At 38.2% G+C, this 19903-nt stretch overlaps 1 long non-coding RNA gene across 1 annotated transcript in view; it reads left to right on the top strand.

The window, feature by feature from the left end:
* The first annotated feature begins 13783 nt into the window (after window positions 1-13783).
* The window catches only part of LOC147576867 (uncharacterized), a 65599-nt gene continuing 59479 nt past the window's right edge, over window positions 13784-19903 (top strand). Inside the window, exon 1 of the long non-coding RNA XR_015240570.1 lies at window positions 13784-14055. This is a non-coding gene — a long non-coding RNA (uncharacterized LOC147576867). The remainder of the gene's footprint in view (window positions 14056-19903) is intronic.

Raw genomic sequence — 19903 nt, forward strand, 5'->3', positions numbered from 1 at the left:
GAAGAATGCTGGTGCAATTTTGATTGGGATTGCATTGAATGTGTAGATAGCTTTGGGTAGTATTGACATTTTGACAATATTTATTCTTCCAATCCATGAGCAGGGAATGTCTTTCCATTTCTTTAAATCTTCTTCAATTACCTTCATAAGCTTTCTATAGTTTTCAGCATACAGATCCTTTACATCTTTGGTTAGATTGATTCCTAGGTATTTTATGCTTCTTGGTGCAATTGTGAATGGGATCAGTTTCTTTATTTGTCTTTCTGTTGCTTCATTGTTAGTGTATAAGAATGCAACTGATTTCTGTACATTGATTTTGTATCCTGCAACTTTGCTGAATTCATGGATCAGTTCTAGCAGACTTTTGGTGGAGTCTATCGGATTTTCCATGTATAATATCATGTCATCTGCAAAGAGCGAAAGCTTGACTTCATCTTTGCCAATTTTGACGCCTTTGATTTCCTTCTGTTGTCTGATTGCTGATGCTAGAACTTCCAGCACTATGTTAAACAACAGCGGTGAGAGTGGGCATCCCTGTCGTGTTCCTGATCTCAGGGAAAAAGCTCTCAGTTTTTCCCCGTTGAGGATGATGTTAGCTGTGGGCTTTTCATAAATGGCTTTTATGATCTTTAAGTATGTTCCTTCTATCCCGACTTTCTCAAGGGTTTTTATTAAGAAAGGGTGCTGGATTTTGTCAAAGGCCTTTTCTGCATCGATTGACAGGATCATATGGTTTTTCTCTTTTTTTTTGTTAATGTGATGTATCACGTTGATTGATTTGCGAATGTTGAACCAGCCCTGCATCCCAGGAATGAATCCCACTTGGTCATGGTGAATAATTCTTTTTATATGCTGTTGAATTCGATTTGCTAGTATCTTATTGAGAATTTTTGCATCCATATTCATCAGGGATATTGGCCTGTAGTTCTCTTTTTTTACTGTGTCTCTGTCTGGTTTAGGAATCAAAGTAATACTGACTTCATAGAATGAGTCTGGAAGTTTTCCTTCCCTTTCTATTTCTTAGAATAGCTTGAGAAGGATAGGTATTATCTCTGCTTTAAACGTCTGGTAGAACTCCCCTGGGAAGCCATCTGGTCCTGGACTCTTATTTGTTGGGAGATTTTTGATAACCGATTCAATTTCTTCGCTGGTGATGGGTCTGTTCAAGCTTTCTATTTCCTCCTGATTGAGTTTTGGAAGAGTGTGGGTGTTCAGGAATTTGTCCATTTCTTCCAGGTTGTCCAATTTGTTGGCATGTAATTTTTCATAGTATTCCCTGATAATTGTTTGTATCTCTGAGGGATTGGTTGTAATAATTCCATTTTCATTCATGATTTTATCTATTTGGGTCATCTCCCTTTTCTTTTTGAGAAGCCTGGCTAGAGGTTTGTCAATTTTGTTTATTTTTTCAAAAAACCAACTCTTGGTTTCGTTGATCTGCTCTACAGTTTTTTTAGATTCTATATTGTTTATTTCTGCTCTGATCTTTATTATTTCTCTTCTTCTGCTGGGTTTAGGCTGCCTTTGCTGTTCTGCTTCTATTTCCTTTAGGTGTGCTGTTAGATTTTGTATTTGGGATTTTTCTTGTTTCTGGAGATAGGCCTGGATTGCAATGTATTTTCCTCTCAGGACTGCCTTTGCTGCGTCCCAAAGCGTTTGGATTGTTTTATTTTCATTTTCGTTTGTTTCCATATATTTTTTAATTTCTTCTCGAATTGCCTGGTTGACCCACTCATTCGTTAGTAGGGTGTTCTTTAACCTCCATGCTTTTGGAGGTTTTCCAGACTTTTTTCTGTGGTTGATTTCAAGCTTCATAGCATTGTGGTCTGAAAGTATGCATGGTATGATTTCAATTCTTGTAAACTTATGAAGGGCTGTTTTGTGACCCAGTATATGATCTCTCTTGGAGAATGTTCCATGTGCACTCGAGAAGAAAGTATATTCTGTTGCTTTGGGATGCAGAGTTCTAAATATATCTGTCAAGTCCATCTGATCCAATGTCTCATTCAGGGCCCTTGTTTCTTTATTGACCGTGTGTCTAGATGATCTATCCATTTCTGTAAGTGGGGTGTTAAAGTCCCCTGCAATTACCACATTCTTCTCAATAAGGTTGCTTATGTTTATGAGTAATTGTTTTATATATTTGGGCGCTCCGGTATTCGGCGCATAGACATTTATAATTGTTAGCTCTTCCTGATGGATAGACCCTGTCACTATTATATAATGTCCTTCTTCATCTCTTGTTACAGCCTTTAATTTAAAGTCTAGTTTGTCTGATATAAGTATGGCTACTCCAGCTTTCTTTTGGCTTCCAGTAGCATGATAAATAGTTCTCCATCCCCTCACTCTCAATCTAAAGGTGTCCTCAGGTCTAAAATGAGTCTCTTGTAGACAGCAAATAGATGGGTCTTGTTTTTTTATCCATTCTGATACCCTATGTCTTCTGGTTGGCGCATTTAATCCATTTACATTCAGTGTTATTATAGAAAGATATGGGTTTAGAGTCATTGTGATGTCTGTATGTTTTATGCTTGTAGTGATGTCTCTGGTACTTTGTCTCACAGGGTCCCCCTTAGGATCTCTTGTAGGGCTGGTTTAGTGGTGACAAATTCCTTCAGTTTTTGTTTGTTTGGGAAGACCTTTATCTCTCCTTCTATTCTAAATGACAGACTTGCTGGATAAAGGATTCTCGGCTGCATATTTTTTCTGTGTAGCACACTGAAAATCTCGTGCCAATTCTTTCTGGCCTGCCAAGTTTCAAAAGAGAGATCAGTCACGAGTCTTATAGGTCTCCCTTTATATGTGAGGGCACATTTACCCCTTGCTGCTTTCAGAATTTTCTCTTTATCCTTGTATTTTGCCAGTTTCACTATGATATGTCGTGCAGAAGATCGATTCAAGTTGCGTCTGAAGGGAGTTCTCTGTGCCTCTTGGATTTCAATGCCTTTTTCCTTTCCCACTTCAGGGAAGTTCTCAGCTATTATTTCTTCAAGTACCCCTTCAGCACCTTTCCCTCTCTCTTCCTCCTCTGGGATACCAATTATGCGTATATTATTTCTTTTTAGTGTATCACTTAGTTCTCTAATTTTCCCCTCATACTCCTGGATTTTTTTATCTCTCTTTTTCTCAGCTTCCTCTTTTTCCATAACTTTATCTTCTAGTTCACCTATTCTCTCCTCTGCCTCTTCAATCCGAGCCGTGGTGGTTTCCATTTTGTTATGCATTTCGTTTAAAGCGTTTTTCAGCTCCTCGTGACTGTTCTTTAGTCCCTTGATCTCTGTAGCAAGAGATTCTCTGCGGTCAGCTATACTGTTTTCAAGCCCAGCGATTCATTTTATGACTATTATTCTAAATTCACTTTCTGTTATATTATTTAAATCCTTTTTGATCAGCTCATTAGCTGTTGTTATTTCCTGGAGATTCTTCTGAGGGGAATTCTTCCGCTTGGTCATTTTGGATAGTCCCTGGCGTGGTGAGGACCTGCAGGGCACTTCCCCTGTGCTGTGGTGTATAACTGGAGTTGGTGGGCGGAGCCGCAGTCAGACCTGTTGTCTGCCCCCAGCCCACCTCTGTGTCCACAGTCAGACTGGTGTGTGCCTTCTCTTCCCCTCTCCTAGGGGCGGGATTCACTGTGGGGTGGGGTGGCCTGTCTGGGCTACTTGCACACTGCCAGGCTTGTGATGCTGGGGATCTGGCGTCTTAGCTGGGGTGGGTAGGCAAGGTGCACAGGGGCAGGAGGGGCAGGCTTAGCTTGCTTCTCCTTAGGTGATCCACTTCAGGAGGGGCCCTGTGGCAGCAGGAGGGAGTCAGATCAGCTGCCGGAGGTTTGGCTCCGCAGAAGCGCAGAGTTGGGTGTTTGCGTGGAGCAAGCAAGTTCCCTGGCAGGAACTGGTTCTCTTTGGGATTTTGGCTGGGGGATGGGCGGGGGAGATGGCGCTGGCGAGCGCCTTTGTTCCCCACCAAACTGAGCTCTGTCGTCAGGGGGCTCAGCAGCTCTCCTTCCCTTTGTCCTCCAGCCTTCCCGCTTTCTGAGCAGAGCTGTTAACTTATGACCTCCCAGCCGCTAAGTCGCGCTTGCTGTCAGAACACAGTCCGTCAGGCCCCTCCGCTTTTTGCAAGCCAGACTCGGGGGCTCTGCTTGGCCGGCGAGCCGCCCCTCCGCCCCGGCTCCCTCCCGCCAGTCCGTGGAGCGCGCACCGCCTCGCCGCCCTTCCTACCCTCTTCCGTGGGCCTCTCGTCTGCGCTTGGCTCCGGAGACTCCGTTCTGCTAATCCTCTGGCGGTTTTCTGGGTTATTTAGGCAGGTGTAGGTGGAATCTAAGTGATCAGCAGGACGCGCGGTGAGCCCAGCGTCCTCCTACGCCGCCATCTTCCCTCTCCATCCAATAACACTTTTTAAATTAGAATTACTTTATGTAGTGAGAATCAAAATGGTGGTCCTCTTCATTGGAAGTAATGATTGGCAAGGATCGCAATAAATGTTTCTCGATTACTTAGACTATAATATTAAGTTGACCTGGGTGGTTCACTCTAGTGCATCCAAGTAAAAAAAAAAAAAAAAAGTGATGATTTATACATGTATTTATACCAATGTTACTCTTATGTTTAAGAGAAAAAGATGACAACAAAACTCCACCGAAATAAACTTCAGCCTTTAGACTAGATGAAGTTAGGGATTGTTTCCCAATGGAAATGATTAAAAAACTGAATAAATATAACACTGCATGTCGACTATACTTCAATAATAAACATGCAAACAAATACATAAATAAACAAATGCATAAACAAATTAATAAAATGCAAACCGGATCATTTCCTTAGGGAAAATAATCGAGTAAAAATATGTGGACCAACATCTCACAGGATATTGGAAGCCCGGCAGCAAAGCATGGTGATCCCTGAAAGATTAAACAAAAAAAAATGTTAGCATTAGGATTGGCCGTAGTGTGCTGCCTGGAGAGAGTTTTCTGGCCATAGGACAGTAAGAAGGAACCCACGCAGAGCCTGGTGGCCTTTCTGAGCTGAGGAGATGAAAAATGAGAGTTCTGGGAAATACAGGAGGCAAGAATATGTAGGGCAAAATTTCAAAGGGAAGAGTTATGCACAGATCCAGGTTTTCCCAGGATCCCTCTTAGGAATTCAGCTGACTACTGATGTGTGCAGGAGGGTGGGGAAAACTATCAGAGACTAATGAAAGAATCACCTGACTTAATGAGTACAACAATCTGTAGGGCTCACACTGGGCTGAAAATAGTGTCTGTTCACACTAAGCAGAGTGCAAAATCCAATAACTCATGAGACATTATGTAGAGTGCACAGAAGGGTCATGCCTCAGTAGTGGGAAATAATTAGCCCACTCTGATCCCATGTAAAAAACTTTTAAAACATTCCAAAGGATCAAACTGTTGCCAAGTTATTTAACTGTGTCCAAAAACAAATCTCACAGATATTTATAAGACTACAAAAATGTCCAGCATCTAATAAGGTACAATTTATCCTATCAAGCATTATTAGGCATCAAAATAAGCAAGAAATATGATCGATAAAGAGGAGAAAAACATTCAATTAAAACCGAACCAGTTGGCTAGAGAAGCTAGAATCAGTAGTAAGGATCTTGAAACAGTAGTTATAACTATATTCTCTACGTTAATGAAGTTAAATAGAAATGTGGGAGACATAAAAAACTAAGTCAAAATTTTATTTTGTTAAATTTTTTAAGTGAAACTTAAATTTTTAAAGCAAAAACTATGTAAAGTCTGAAATGAAATATACACAAGATTAAAAACAGATTAGATATTGTAGAAGAAAGAATCAATTAACTTGACATAGAAGTAATGTCCATCCAAAGTGGACACATCCATCCAAAATAAAACCATCCAAATAAAACAGAGATGAAAAAATCTGAAGAAATGAAAGAGTGTAAATGATCGGTGGGCCAAATCCATTCAGCCTAATCATATGTGTAATTGCAGTCCCTTAAAGATAAAGGAGGAGATATCTGAAGAAATAATATCTAAACATTTCCAAACTTCATAAGCAGAAATACACAGAATCAGGATGTTTAGTGAAAGTCATATATAAGAAATCTGAAAAAAACTACATTAAGCATATAAGAATAAGACTGTAAACACAAATCATAAAGAGAAAATCTTAAAAGTAGACAGGAAAGGAAGAAAAAAAACAGAATAAATGGATTGTAACAGATTTCTCCTAAGAAATAATGCAAATGCAAAAACAGTGGAACAGTTTCTTTCAAGTGCTGATAGAAAAACAAATATGTCAATCTGTAGTTCTATACCCAGTGAAAATATCCTTCAAAAGTAAATGAAAATAAGGACTTTTTCAGATATTCAAAAGCTAAAAAAATTCTTCACCATAAGAGTACCACTACAAGAAACATTAAGGAAAGTATTATATGCAGAAAGAATCTAATACCAGACAGGAATATAATAACATAAAGCTCCAAAAAGCACATGGGTAAATACATGATTCTTCCCACATTATTTAAGTACTTATAATACTTTAAAAAATACTTAAAAAGTACAATTGACTGTTTAAATAATGATAATAACAATATGGAGTGTATAGCATATAGATAAGTAATATATATACATATAAACATAAAGATTAAAGGGGAGAAATGAAAGTATACTGCTGTAAAGTTCTGATACTAATGTAGCATGGCATAATACCATTTGAAGGTGAACTTTCATAAGTTAAAGATATATGCAAAAAAATTAAAACAAAACAAATAATCTATGTATATATATATTTATAGTTTTGCATTTTACATTTAAGGCTTTGATTAATTTTTATTTGATTTTTGTGAAGTGTGTAAGGTCTAGATTATTTTTCTTACATGTAGACATCCAGTTATTCCAGCATCAGGTTGATGCTGGAATATATATATATATATATATATATATATATATATATATAAAAATATATGAAATATACGTATATATATGTATATGAAATATACATATATATATATGAAATATATGTATATATATATATATATATATATGCTAGAAACTCCAAAGAAACCACTAAAATGATAAAGTGGTTATAGCTAATAAACAAAGGAAATAAAATTGAGTCATAAAAATATTCAATTAATCCAAAGAAGGCAGAAAAATAGGAAAAGAGAAGCAACAGTAAACAATTAGCAAAATAATAGTCATAAACCTAACCACATTGTAATCACATTAAATATAAATAGACTACCCCAATTAAAAGACAAGGATTATCATTTTGGTTTTAAAAAGTAAAATTTAACTATATGCTATCTACAAATACACTTTAAATATAAAGAAACTAATTAGAGTAAAAGGATCTTTAAAAATCAAAAGAAAGTGGGGGTGGCTACATTAATATGAGGTTAAGTAAATTTCAGAGCAAAAAACGTAGCAGGGATTAAGATTGTCTAATAATGGAAAGGGTCAATTCATCAAGAGGTAATAAAAAATTTAAGCATTTATATACGTAATAACACGGTTTCAAAATATATGAAGCAAAAACTAACAGGAGTCTCTCAGCAAACTAGAAATAGAAGAGAACATCCCCAACTTGGTAAAGAACATCTCTCAAAACCCTACAACTAATATCATATTTAATGGTGGGAAACGAGAAGCTTTCATGTGAAAATTCGACTAGATGTCTCCTCTCACAAATCCTTTTCAACATCACACTGGAAGTCCTGGCTAATTCAGTAAGACAAGAAAAGGAAATAATAGGTATTGAGATTAGGAAGGAATAAATAAAAATATATTTATTCGCAGATGACATTATTGTCTATGTAAAAAATTCCAAAGATTCAATTAAAAATTATTTCTAAGAATAAGCAACAATAGCAGGGTTGTAAGCTGTACGGTCAACTCATCAAGAGGTCATAAGGTTAATACACGAAATTCAAAATTCAATTACTTTCCTATAGACCAGCAATGAACAAATGGAATTTGAAATTTAAAACACAATACCAAAATGAAATTCATAGGTATAAATCTAACAAAATATGTACAAGATCTATATGAGAAAAACGATAAAATTCTGATGAAAGAAGTAAAAACAAATGAAGATATTCTTTATGTTCATGAAAGAAAGACTCAATATTGTCAAAATGTCAGTTCTTCTAAACTTGATCCATAGATTAGATCCTATGCAATCAATATCCCAGCAAGCGATTTGGTGGATACAGACAAACTGATGATAAAGGTTACACGGAGAGACAAAAGACTTAGAATAGCCAACACAAAATTGAAGGAAAAGAACAAAGATGGAAGGCTGATTCTACCTGATTTCAAGGCTTACCTAAAAGGCACAGTAATGAAGACAGTATGGTGCGAGCATATGAACAGACAGGTCAATGGAAGAGAGCCTAGAGATACACCCACATAAATGTGGTCAATTGATCTTTGACATGAAAGTAAATGTAATGCAATAGAGGAAAGATAGTCTTTTCAACCCGATGCTGGAATGACTGGATGTCTACATATAAGAAAAATAATCTAGACACTACCTTACACCCTTCACAAAAATCAAATAAAAATTAATCAAAGCCTTAAATGTAAAGTGCAAAACTATAAACCTCCTAGAGGATAGCATAGGAAAAAAAAATCTAGATGCCCTTGGGTCTGATAATGCCTTTTTTAGATATAATACAAATGTCACAATCCAGAAAAGAAATATTTGATTAGCTGGACTGCATTCAAACTAAAAAAATAAACTGTTTTGTGAAAGACACTGCCAAGAGAAGGAGAAGACAAGCTACAGACTAGAATCAAGTATTTTCAAGGATATTTCTGATAAAGTTCTCATCCAAATAAACAACTCTTAAAACCCAGCAATAAGATAACAAACATCCCAATTAAAAATTAAAAGATTTATACAGACACTCCACTGAAAAAGACACAGATATGGCAAACAGACATATAAAAAGATGCTCCACGTTATTTGTCGTTAGGGAATTGCAAATTAAAACAACAATGAGATACCCCTAACGCATCTATTGGATTTTTGGCGAAAATCCAAAACAATGATAACACCAAATGCTGGCAAGCAGGTTTAGTAATAGGAATTCTCATTCTATTCTGGTGTGAATGAGAAAATGGTACGGCCACTTTGGAAGACAGTTTTTCAGTTTCTTCCAAAATGAAACATACTGTTACCATAGGATATAGCATTTGCATTCTTTGGTATTTATCCAAAGGAATTGAAAATTTGTGTGCAAATAAAAACCTGCACACAGATGTTTATAGCAGTTTTATTCATAATTGCAAAAACTTGGAAGCAACCAAAATATCACTCAGTGACTGAATGGATAAACTGTGGTACATCCATATAATGAAATATTATTCAGAGTTAAAAAGAAATAAGCTATCAAGCCATGATAAGACATGAAGGAACTTTGAAGTCATATTACTAAGTGGAATAAGCCAATCTGTAAAGGTTAAAAAACTATATGATTCTGAGGGCATCTGGGTGGTTCAGACGGCTAAGCATCTGACTTCGGCTCAGGTCATGATCTCACGGTTTGTGAGTTCAAGCCCCACTTTGGGCTCTGTGCTGACAGCTCAGAGCCAGGAGCCTGCTTCGGATTCTGTGTCTCCCTCTCTCCCTGCCCCTACCCGGCTCATGCTCTGTCGCTCTCTCTCTCAAAAATAAATAAACATTAGAAAAAAAATGTTTAATTAAAAAAATTATATGATTCTATCTCTATTACACTCTGGAGAAGGCAAAACTATGAAGACAGCATAAAAGATCGGTGGTTGTCAGGGATTAATGGGGAGGGAGAGATAAACAGGCGAAGCACAAAGTATTTTTAGGACATTGGAACTCTTCTGTATTACACTCCAATGGTGGATACATGTCACACATTTGCCCAAACCCACAGAATGTACAACGCCAAGAGCGAACCTTTTCATAAATTATGGATCTGGGATGATAATGACATGCCAATTTAGTTCACAGATTTTTAACAAATGTACCATTCTTGTGTGGGTTGTTGATAATAGGGGAGGCTACACATGATGGGGGATACAGGGAGTATGAGAACTTTTTGATGTTCTGCTCAACTTTGTGGTGAACCTAAAACTGCTCCGTAGAAAAAAGTCAAATAGGATTAAAATTCTAATATGAGAAAATAAAACTAAAAAAAAAAAAAAAAAACTAATAGGGCCTCAAGGAGAACTTGACCAATCCACAATTATTGTCAGATTTCAGTTTCCTTCCATAAGTAGTTAATATCAATAACTGATAAAACAAGTACATACAAAGTAAGCATTGGAGCGCTTGAATATGAACCAATTTAACCTGACAGGCCACCCAAGAAAGAAAAATACATCTTTTTATACAAGTATACACTGAACATTTTCCAAAATGAACCGTATTTTAATCCATAAAATAATTAAGTTTAAAATATTTCAAGTCATACAAAATATTTTCTCTGGCCATAATGGAATAAAATTAGAAACTGAAGCAGAAAGATCTCTGAAAAATCTCCAAATATTTGGAAACTAAATAATATAATTCTAAATAACCAATGGATCAAAGAAGAAATCAAAAGGGAAATTAGAAAGTGTTTTAAAATGAATGAAGATATAAGATATCAATGATATCTCTGCATACTGGCAATGAACAATCAAAATGTTAATTAAAGCAATAACTATCATTTATATCATCAAAAATATAAATCCTGAGAAATAAATCTGATAGGAGGTAAGTAAGACTTGTACACTGTAGACCCAAATAGATGGAGAGATATACAATGTTCATGGGTCAGAAAATTAAATATTTTTAGGATGTGAATTGTCCCCAGATTGAGTCTATACATTCAATACCATTTTAATCAAAATGCTACCAGGCTTTCTTGGAAATTGAGAAGCTAATTTCTAAAATAATTATGTAAATAGAATATCCAAAACAACTTTGAAAAAGGGCAAAGTTGTAAGATTTAGACTACCTGACCTAAAGGCACTATGATATTGGCATACCAATAACACAGCGTTAAAAGTTTGGAGATAGACAACACATATGTGAACAACTGATCTTTGACAAGATGCAATTTAAATTATTAGTCAAGAAATGACAGTCTTCTCAAAAAATATGCTGGAATAATTGTGTGTCCATATGCCAAAATCTGAGGTTTGATCCTTAACTCACACCACAAAAATTAAATCCATGGGGCTCCTAGGTGGCTCAGTCAGTTGAGCCACTGACTTGATTTTGGCTCAGCTCAGGATCTCACGAGCTCATGAGCCCTGCATTGGCTCCACAATGACCATGGAGCCTGTTTGGGCTTCTCTCTCCCTCTTTCTCTCTGCCCTTACCCCACTCATGTTCTGTCTCTCCCCAAAATAAATAAATAAACACTTTTAAAAATTTTACTCAAAATAGATTATAGATCTAAATGTAAAACCTAAAACTCTCAAGCTATTATAAAAAAAATAAAAAGTCATTATGACTTTGGGGAAGTCCAAGAATTCCTCTAGAAAGCATTAAAAGCACAATCCACAAAGGAAATACATAAATACACAGAGGTTGGATTTTATCAAAATTAAGAACTTGCCTCTTTGAAACACATTAAGACAATGAAAAGAAACGCTACCAGCCAGGGGAGGATGTTTGTGTATTACACACACAGTAAAGGTTTTGTGTCCAAATTATGTAAAGACTTCTCGAAATTTAATAAGAAAACAAACAACCCAATAAAAAATGGCCAAGTATTTGAGCATTTTACCAAAGGTATGTCTTTCATAAATAAGCACGTGTAAATATGCTCAATGTCAACAGTCCACAGAGAAATGTTTATTATAAACACAATGACATGCCCCTTACACATCACTTAGATGCATGAGCATGAAGTATCAGTTTTATGATTCTGACACCAAAGAATAGATCCCATAGCACATTTTTCCTCATTTTTAATAGTTCTTTTAATAATTAATAACGGTTTTAAAAGCTTTCAGTAAAACTTGGGGGCACCATAAAGGGCGGTTGGGAAAAGTGGAACTTTATTTCTGATCCCACCCTTTTAAAATTTCTGTTATCAAGCTACCATATTGATTCACACATTTTGTTTGCCACTTTTAATTATGCAGCAAATGTGAGAAAGTACTCGAGGGATATAGTTTCTCCTTCAGCTTCAGTATCATCCATATATTAGATTAGCCAAATGTAAGTAAGGAAAATCTAGCTGGCTGATAGGAGAATAACACGTGGATAAATTGAGGCAGCATTTTGAATGAACCCAAATCAAACCAATTGTGTTTGGTTACACAGACGTCCCTTGCCCTAGGTACAGATGCACAAATAAAATGATATTCAGAATTTTTAACTAATTGGATTAATACAACAAGAAGTAAAACAAACTGGAGGCATTTTGAAGTCTGAACACACGAGGTGTCAGGTGGCTGCTGTTGCCATCTGATGAATATCCACTTACAGCCTAATTCTTAGGAGCAATTCCCAGCACTCCACGGGGTTGGCTGCTAAATGCATGTTCTTGGGTTCTGTGCTGACAGCTCAGAGCCTGGAGCCTGCTTCAGATTCTGTCTCCCTCTTCCTCTGCCCCTCTACTGATTTCTCTTTCTCTCTTTCTCTGTCTCTCTCTCCCTCAAAAAAGAATAAACGTTAAAAAAAAAAAAAAAAACTTTTTCAAATCCATGTTCCTCCTTGTCCTGGGTAAACACAGTGTATTGGAAAAATCCCTGGCCCCCACTCAACATGATCACTCCTGTATTCTCTTAGCCCCTTAAAACCTCAACACAAATCACTGCTTGTATAACAGAAATTAATGGGGAAAAAGAGTTGCCCAGGTTTATGATGATGACATCGCCATTCCCAAAGGTACAGAATGCTCATATCATCTCAGAACGCAGGAGGGAACTGAGTGCCTTTCTTTTTCTACTGTAAGTTTCCTATCAGTAAATAAACAGGAATACAAGCCACAGTACAGAAAGTTCCTCCCTGAAGCAGGTGTTAGACCGAAAAGAAACATGAAACCTGCACCTGTTTCTGGCCCCTTTCCAATCACTGACCTTTCAGTGCTTCCTCATCCTCAACTGTGGAAGGTACCCAGCTCTCTCCTAGAGAGGAAACTAATGATCTTCTTTTATTTATTTATTTTTTGAAGTGCCTTAAGGGAATTGAAAGCACATGCAAAATGGTTAACTCCTACTGAGACAAAAATAGCATTTCCATAGTTTACAAAGCATGAGAGTATCACACAGATTCGACTCTTAATTTATTTGAAGAGAGATTTTATCCTCTCCCACGTCATCACACATGCATGTGTGTGCACGCACACACACACACACACACACACACACACACACACACACACACATTTTCTCCTTACAGTGCATGTGTATCCCTGTTATATCATTCTTAAGGGAGGGAAATAGTACAAATATGACTCACAGTCAAGTTAGAAACTTAAAAATGGCATAGATAATGAAATAATTATAAGAACAATTCCTTTGAGGGGCGCCTGGGTGGTTCAGTCGGTGAGGCGTCTTGACTTTGACTCAGGTCATGATCTTGCAGTTTGTGGGTTCAAGCCCCGTGAAGAGCTCTCGGTGCTGACAGCTCAGAGTCTGAAGCCTGCTTTGGATTCTGTGTGTGTGTGTCTCTCTCTGCCCCTCCCCCACTTGTTCTCTCTCTCTCTCTCTCTCTCTCTCTCTCTCTCTCAAAAATAAATAAACATTAAAATTTTTTTTTAAAAAAGAGCAATGCCTCTTAACACAGATTTCCCCATTTCCCTTTCTCACACAAGTCTTGCACAAGTGAATTCATGCAGGTGAAACATGTAAAACTTAAATCATTAAACCAACTCTCACGATCACATAGGAAGCTTGCTTAAAGCTGGTGTTTCAGTATGACATTTATGAATTGACTGCCAGTCATGGGACAAACTGCCAGTCAAGCAAAACTGAGCTGGTCGAGTCCACTCACAGTGCGTGGAACCATCATTCATCTGGGAAGACAACCCCAATCCGGGCACCGGTTTTCCACCTCAGAGAGAGGATCTCCAGCTTCTTTCTCATGTGGCTCGTCAGTAAGTTTATCAGGTGCCAATTTCAATTCAGCTTTCTTAAATATTGAACCATGTTATTTTGCATGGGTTTTTTTGTTTGGTTTCCCTTCTTGAACTAAAAGGCAGATGTCCACCATTTTTTGTATACTATGCTGCTTGACACTCTGAAGCATATGGTTAAGGTGCCTTTCAATTTTTCTGGATGAAGTAATCAAAGTAGCTCTCTCTGATGCTTAACAGTCCCTGTATGATCACCTCTTTCATCTTCTCCCACGGGTGGGAAGTGCCTAGGGGAAGGGTATGCTTTCAGACTTGGAAGAGTTGGGTTTTCTTTTCTTTCAGATCCCCTTGGTAATGAAGATCATTCATTGCCATCTGCTCAAGAAACACAGAGGTTATAAAATGTTGGAAATCTAGATTCCTGTAGAAGAAACTTATGGAAGGGTAAGACAAGGAGCCATTCAATTCCCTAGGCCTTGAGAGTTTAGCACAACATCAGATGGTATCTTTCTTACTGTCCCAGAGAGAAAGAAACCTTCTGTGTCTCTGGACCATTGGTTCTGACGCTCCCAATCTCAGCTCTGCAGCAACCACAGATCACAGGGAACACCAGGTGTTTTCCACTCGGGGAACTTGGAAGTAGAAGGCAGAACTCACCAAGGAATGTGTTTATGAATATTTCCACCCAGGGATGCTCTTCTTCAGTGGAAAACCTGAGACGGCGTGTCAGCAAAGTGAGAGAGAGAGAGAGAGAGAGAGAGAAGGCTCTACATTATGTGCTGTAAATGTTCTCTGAAACAGAAACAGAGCTCCAAGCCTCCGTGTTCTACATGGAGATCATACACCCCTTGCCCAGAGGGGTCTGACTTCTAAGAATGAGAAATAAAGTACCGCCCTCAGGGACAGCATCTAGTGGCATGAAATACTCTGGGCTCAAGAGTCAGAGACCACTAAATTCAAACTACTATGCTTACGCTAGATTCTGTCTCTGATCTGGAGCTGATAAGTCTACCTCTCTGAGTCTCTCTTTTTTCCTCGGTAACACCAGTAGGACAATAACTTGGTCGGTGGTTATGGGGTGAAATGAGCTAATACAGAAAAAAAAAAAAAAAAAGTTCCTTCTTAGAATGCCTGCCATTCCTAGTAGGTCCTCAGTAAACGTTAACTCTCCACCCTCCTGAACAAGCCGCTCGTCATTTCTTTTTTAAAATTAAGGCCTGGGCATTACTTGTAACTCGGAGCTTTTCTCGATCTCATACCACGCAAAAGTGTAAACCCCTTTGTCCTCGGTCTCATTCTCAGATGCCAGGCTCTTCCCAGAGTGTCTAACTAGAGTAGAGGTCTGAAGTTAGGACACTCTCCCAAGGAGAAATTAAACACTGCATTCATTATGGCAGCTGGAAGGCCGCATTATTGCTCTTCCAAGAGGGAGAGATTTATGGCTCTACTTAATGAATGCTAATAGTTTTCTTATCAGTGGGTAGCAATACAAACATTTTTGTGTATGGTAAGGTTAAAGTAAACCTTCACAGTAGCTTTACAAAACTTGAAAGCTAGTGATTAGTTCTTGACAAGCCTGGCTAATAACAGGAGCTCCTGGAAGGCTATATAGGTCTCGCTTAGCCAGAATACATTATTCTTCAGTGTTTTACGATTTCACATCTGTCCTCTCAGAACTGGGCTGTCACATCAATGCATGCGGCTTTTGTGCATTTCTGAAACCTCAAGGCAGTTGTACTCCAACCAATGTAATCTGGTTGCCGAGGAAAGGAAAGCCAAAAAAGCTTTCCTAATCAGTTTGCTTTGCAAATAAATTCGAAGTCAACTAACATTTTTTGGCCACCTACTATTTACGGAGAATGTTGTTAGGCTCTTTCGCATACATATGCCATTTAATCTTGATAGTGCCTTTTTTAAGGTTCGGCTTCTGAGAAAACTGGAACTTTGAGAGGGTATGTGAGTTCCCAAGGTCATGCTTTTGAACTTGTATCTGCCTCTAAGCCCAATGCATTCAGCCCAGGCAGTTCACAGTACATTTCAAGGGCAGGCAGCCCTTCTCCTTCAAGCCATCCATGATGAGGACATGATAAAATAAGGCTGGTGAACTCAAATTGAAACAGTTGTAGGAGTTGAGAGTTTCGAAGAGTCGATATTCTTCAGGTGTCTAAAAATGAAAGAGTGCGAGTCTTAAAGCTAAAATGGAGTGTTTTTATATTGATAAACAATAAAGTAAATTTACACAAATTATACACTGACACAGATTTTAAATAATATTCTCTGACATGTAGTTAGAATAATAGCAGCTCAACAAAATAATTACATCCAAGAGCCAGCCTCATTCTTGTTCAGTCTCTCTGACACCTCCTACAGAGGTTATGATTCAGCCCAATAAAAGTCAGATATTTCATGTCAAAAAACCCGTTACTCCAAAAATCACCCTGAACTTAATTCACTCCAAATTTTATAGCTTTTTCCCCTCCTCTTTCAAGAAATTAATAGAGGATAAAATACCATACTAGTGTGAAGAATCTTAGCTTTGGTTTTACAAAGTGTTTCCACTTTTAGAAATAGTCTAACTTTGGGGAAGTTACTCAGTGTCTCTGAACAAAGTTTCCTTTATTTGTTAAAATTTGATTGATTGGTTATCTACTTCCTAAGGATCCTGGAAGAACAAAGGTCAAATTTCAGTTTATGGGCTGAAAAACCTCTGCAACACCACACAACTAAAGATTTTTCCTTTTTTTTTTTTTTTTTTTTTTTTTTTTTTTTGCAAAGAAACAAATGAAATTAACAAATCATGACTGATTTCTATTGCATTAAGGTGATATTCACACCAAGAACCCAGTCCTTTTTTTCCCAGAAGGTAAATTCCACACCTTGCAACAAATGGAATACACAGTCCCTGCTTAGTGCTTAATGTTATTACTTAGTAATCAAGGTATCTACTGATTGACTTCCCTAAGATAAAAGTGAAGAAGTAACAAAGGAGCCTCAAGGCCACCAATTATATTTGCATCCAAGCTGGTAGGAACAAAACTCTGGGTCCGCACTTCCCATGCCCCACTGGTGGGTTGTCTAGAACTGCTTGGATGTTTGAAAAAGAACAAATCTCACAAGAAGCATGGCTGCAATCAGTGTGGGTAAAATATAAATATTAATCCTATTTTGTATAGATAAAAAAGATCCCAAGAAAATTACTTTGACTTGTCCAGATTCGCGGAGTCCTGAAACATCTGCCCTATTGTTTAGTTTAAAATATCAAGAATACAAGAATCATCCCGAATCACGGCATAAACTGAAAACAGAAGACATGTGCAAAGCCTCTAGTTCAGTGAAAGCTGAACATAATTAGGTATTAAGTGCAAGGTAGCTGTATTCCATTTCCTGGATGGGGGTGAGTGAGTAATTCTCAGCACAGCCATGAACCATCTGAACCACCAGCCATTCCTGTTCAAAGGGGCTCTCACTGTGCGAGTCCTCAGCAGGAAGGGAATTTCAGCTTGCTCTAACCTAGCCCAGCAGATCCAATACCAACTGTCACATGGACAAGGGAGGGATCAACAGAAGAGCCCAGATGTGTGGGGTCAAGACCTACTAAAACTGCATTTTTCCTGGAAACCACTAGGGGTCTCTACTATGACCTCTGTAACTTTTAGATCGAAAAAGCATCTGAAAGTACCTCAGCTATCTCAGGGCAACACAGGCCCCGAGAGGATGTGACAAGACCATCTGATTTATCGAATTACTCTCTTCTCACTATTCTTTCGAAGAGATCCAAATATAGTGTCACATGGCTTTTCATGACCACACGCAAAGATCATCAATGTCTATTTATGTCGCAGAACATACGTCCACCGACAAAACCTTGCCTTGGGGAATGCCAGTAGTTGTCAACAGCTGCCTCCAGCTGGCTTTGCCACTTTAAATAGTTCCCTCGCCTCCTCTGTGCTGTTGTTAGAGGCAGTTTAGCTAAATTCATAGGACAGGTGAGGCTTCCTAGGATATAATCTGCCCTGCAAACCAACAGATTTAGAAAAAAATGTAGCTTCCACCGGCAGATGATAGAGTCAAGGTGTCAACTCAATCCGTTAGAAAAAGTTTGTGTTTTGAAATCCTACCATTCTATTTAAATCACATGAAGTTGTCACATCTTGAACTCAACTCCAGTCACAGTCTTTTCTCTTAATGAGTCAACCACTGTATTATTCTTGGAGGTGGAGTCATTTTGGAAGTGGAGGAATATTACCCTTGCATGTGTCACAAGTTTGTCAAATTTCTCAAAGTCTCTGGGAACGAGGATGGCAGACACATTAAATTCAAGGCAAATATAGAAACTTGACAATAAAGTTGAGTTGCACATCTTTCACCTTCATAAACTGCCAAGCCTCAAATTTTGGAAGCCTGAAACACTAAGGACACTGCCATGAGAAACAGCTGACTTGCAAGAGAAACATCAACTTCACTACCACTATCCCACTCCTGTCCTTAACCACCAGCCTCCCACCCCACCCCACCCCACCCCCGCCTTCCCTTGCCCCACTTAAACCTCAGGAAAACAATTCAGGGTCCGCAGAATATGCTTGGGGTGAGATTGCCCAATTTGGTGAAGCGTCTAAAGCAGAAATTGTGTCCAGATTAGAATCTCCACCCCGGATTCTCCATCTTACTGTCAAGGTGCTTCCTGTCTTTGTCCAGCAGCACTCACGGAGCCCCCTTTGAAAAAGGCAGCATCTTGAGGCTGTTGAGAGCAGATAAACGCCTGTTGTTTTACACAGGCTGGGTGGGGGAATGGGTGTAAACCTCTTTGCTCTGCACAAAAGCAGCCTGATAATAACAAATTGCCTTGTCAGCCACAAGAGATACTTAGTTATTAATGGAAATAATAACAGATTATATCAGCTTTGCACACTATAATCAAAAGGATGATCAAAGGGAACTAATATTACAAACAGATACCAGGAAAGACATGCTAATGAGATAAAAACCACTTTTATCTCCCCCTTCCCAAATGCAACCGTGGAACGATCGTTGATAATAAATGACGTCATTTAAACTTGGACACTATTCTTAATACCTAATGTCCAGGCACACCACCGTGGCTTTTTTCCCGTTGCATAAAATTGTTTTCAATGCTGAAAAAAAAGAAGACCTAACTGCATTCTGTTCACGTTATAGGCACACAGGACTTTGAACTGACTGAGCCTAGCTGGTTCAGGCTAAAACTCCCATTGCCCCAGGTTGCGACTGCAAACATTTGCGCACAACTATTTGAGTTCGGTAATAATCAGGCCGGGATACAGGGCCTGGGGAATCCCTCTCTGACTTGCCATTTAGGAGAATATTGCTATCACAATACAGAGTACTTTTCATACGTACCCACCCTTCCCCACCATTAAGTCAGCCCTTTGTCTACTCGAAGCACTTTACAAATATTAGTGTGCGCTAAGGCCATTCTCAGGAGGAACACAGACGTTTCTATCACCTCTACTTCTATAGAGGAAATGACAAAAGAGATCGTTGACCTTGGGTCATTTTATTCTTAGAAAATTTTGATTTGAAGTTTCACACTCAAATCACTGAATCTGCATTCTAAAACACGCACACAATATCTGGGTAATAATTTGTATGTTTTGCCAAGAAGATTTAATTATCCTGACTTTATAAAAAAATGAGGTCAAGAATTCCTAACATAGGTGGAAAATAGCTAAGAACTCGTTTCCTTGTAACATCTGAAAGAAGAGACCACATACTGATCTCTCCTTCCAACAAATAAAGAAGATGAAGCCCAGAGAGGTCGAGGTCAGAAGATATGGATTTTAGCCCCTGACTGCATCCTTAGGTTATCTTATGAAGTTGGAAATACAATAAA

The sequence above is a fragment of the Puma concolor genome, chromosome D1 (assembly GCF_028749965.1).
Source record: "Puma concolor isolate L17-30 chromosome D1, mPumCon1.1.hap2, whole genome shotgun sequence".
Taxonomy (NCBI): Eukaryota; Metazoa; Chordata; class Mammalia; order Carnivora; family Felidae; genus Puma; species Puma concolor.